A 3,442-nucleotide genomic window follows, 5' to 3' on the forward strand; every position below is an offset into this window, starting at 1 on the left:
TCATTTGCTCTTGATAGACAAAATATAAAATCCAAGTAAATGATGAACAAGTCTTAGCGTTCATTTGTTATTTAAGACTGAAAATGATTCTTTTTAATCTTTAATTTTTTTTTGTATGCATGAAACGAGCAAATGTATTTATTATATACATGCGTTTCAGAGTAAAGCATATGTGTTATACAGTTTTTTCTTTTAAAAAATTCATCATTGCGAATCTTTGGTCCCAGTTTCATAACCTGGCAAAATCAACTGATTAATCATTAATCTAATAATATTCCAAAACTTTAAGTCTTAACATTTGTTATTAAGACTGAAATGATTCCCTGCCAACATCGCAAGATTCTAACAAATTTTAAAGATTTCTTTGTTTTCCTTAAAATAAATACAAATAATTCATTTATAATCATCGTTGTATTACTGTAATACTAACAATGACGAATAGTTTACATAAATAACACCAATACGTCTTTACTGGAGCATTTAGCGTAGCTAAATTTTCCACCTGATCCGGTTCTCTTGAACTGATAAAGAAAAGTCATTCGTCTCTTGCAACATTCAAACATTTCAATAAAGCTAACTTCTGCACTTTTTCCACCGTTCTCTACATTTCATAAAAAGGAAACTACTTTAGATTCTAACAGATATAAAAGTCTATCCCTGATGAATGTATGCGTGACATCAGTTTACAACGAAATTCAAAAGAAATGAAAAAGTGATTAAATGTATAAATTCGTGCGCAAACAAATTTGAATATTTTCGCAGGCGGCGCTTCTCGTCGGCTTAATTAGATGATTAACTCTGCATCTAATTAGTGACGTGGACTCACGAAGACAAGAAGCAGGAAATACATTTCATCAGAGATCGTACTGCATTCTCTTTAATCATTTCCCTGACTGAATAAAGAGTATCCAGAAATAGAACTGCAGTACTTATTGGCAGAATGTCAGTTTTTACAAATTTGTCATCTTATAAATTTAAAGCAGAGGAATACTGAGTGGGTGAATGAAACATCTAGGTTAGATCCGAGATTCATTTTAATGGAACTAATACCTTCAGTTTGTAAAAGGAATAAGCATGTTTTTCCCTTCATTGCTGCTTCACAGTTCCTTTTGTTATCAGCCAAAGTATGAACAATTAACCTCTTTATTCGTGACATGAATTCTAGTATTTGGGAAAATTAGGATTATTTCCCACCACACCTGAACAGCCATTATGACCAACAAGCTGAAAGACATTGGTATGAAAAGAAGCTAGAGACAGCCATCCGTCATTAGTTTGTGAAATCCCCTTATTTTTTACCCCTGTGTTTTTTTACTCGTTATTTTTTATCCTTTTTACCAATTATTTTTTACCCTCAATTTTTTTACCGCTTTTTTTAAACCCCTGTTATTTTAACCCCTTGTTATTTTTCACCACCTGGTTTTTTTACACCCCGTTATTTTCACACCCCTCAGGTGTATGCAATTCCCAAGGTGAAGTGAATTCGATATTACTCGCGTTTGAATATTTGTAAGCATGAAATGGCCACGTGCAAATAAAGGGATATTTGGCTGCTTTTACTGCTTCCAACTACTATGAAACTTGTAGTTACTCGAGACTTCTTAAATTTCTAATCAATCTCTTCATTTTACGAATCGTTCAATGACACAAATGACATGTAATAATAAATTTTAAAAATTGGCCTAAATATATTTATCTAATCTCGCTCTATCTCTTCAATTGCATTTCCCTTATTTTGTGACGAGGCCAAAATATGTACAGGCTCCAAGACCCTTCCAGGTTTTATTCAATTCGTCTTCTCCATTCTTCAAGAGAAAAAATCTCACAAAGGTCCTGTGAATTACTGAACGGAAGATTTAAGGTTTAGAGACAAATCAGTCGAAAACTTCAATGATTCATAGATCCTGAATTTTGAATCCGTATCTGTGAAGATGCTTTTTTTAGCCTTCTGAGAAATGGAAACGAAAACAAACTTGAAAAATAATTGTCTAATCAATTCTAATTTTTCAGAACATTCTCCAGCAAGACTATATAATACAGAAATATATACTTGTGATGTCGATTAATCACTGTCATTTCTCTCTCTCTCTCTCTCTCTCTCTCTTTTTGCATGTGACCTTACGTGAACAACGAGAGTATAGAAAACGACTGCGGACCTTCTACAGTACATCCGCCAGTACCTAACTCAAATCCCTGATTTGCATATTTCCCTACTTCCCATCTCTCTACAGAACGAGAATTCGCTGCCGGCTGCAGAGTTTCAGAAGGAATTGTCCCTGTCAGTAGTAATTCCTTACTCATCCCAAACAAGAGTACACTGCTCCCATGGTTACCTACACTAAAGGTCCCATTTATTGAATGAATGAAGGAAATATAAAATTTAGGCCATAAGCCAAGCGCTGGGACCTACGAGGTCATTCAGTGCTGAAAAAGAAATTTGAGAATGAAAAAGCTTTAAAGGTGTAACAAAAGAAAATCTCGCAGTTATACTAATAACAATTGTCAGAAGAGGGTGGAAAGTAAGATGAAAGAAAGAGGATATGAACGGAGATACAGTAAAAGGAATGAAATGGGTTGCAGCTAGGGTCCGAGAGGACTCTGCAAAAAAACTTTAAGTAATAGGTGCGCTGACGGCACTATCCCCAAAGGGGTTTCCACTTATTGGCTCACACGAGAATCCAGTACAAATGCCCAAACCTACTGGTGTATTTATAAGCGACCAAATTCAAGGAGCTGCAACGTCTACCCCTGAAGAAATCTGAGCCTAATGGTCTGTTCCAGAAGAACAGATGTGTCAGCTCATCCTCCTGAAAAAGGTGCTATGAAAGAAAATGGTTCTCCCGGTCCTCTCGCAAGACATGTGGAGAGAAGGAGAGGGGAAGAAAAAAAAGAAAGCCTCCTATCATAACTGTCTCACATATTATCATAACATAGCGAAGCAAAATATAGATACTTCGGCTGCCTCCCCATCATTCCAAGGCCTGACTTGTAAGCACAATTAAGACATTATTGAAGCTATTGTAAGAGGCCACCTGAGGTCAGCTTTAATGTTTCATCTCACTGAGACCCTTTTAAATTGCTCTTAGCAATATTGCTACCCGATATTATATCTTTTTTTCTTACAACACCCTTTAAAGGTGAGTAGTCAGGAAAATTTCTGAAACCCTAATACAGGAACCGTACTTTTTTTTCAATGGCTTCATTTTACCTTGTTCTACACTGTGGTTATGACGTCAATCTAAAAAATAAAATACATTTAGACGAAAAGAAATAAAATGTTTAAAAAAATTCAATGATCATCTTCATTTCAGCATGAATTTGAATTTCGTATTGACAAATGTTTCAATATGTTCTTGCAGATTGCAAAGAAATTTTTTTTAAAAAGGAATACCAAGAAAAGTTCCACAGGAAGAAACTTTATTAAATCTCTCAAGATTTGCCA

Source organism: Macrobrachium rosenbergii, chromosome 6 (assembly GCF_040412425.1).
Source record: "Macrobrachium rosenbergii isolate ZJJX-2024 chromosome 6, ASM4041242v1, whole genome shotgun sequence".
NCBI classification, from domain to species: Eukaryota; Metazoa; Arthropoda; class Malacostraca; order Decapoda; family Palaemonidae; genus Macrobrachium; species Macrobrachium rosenbergii.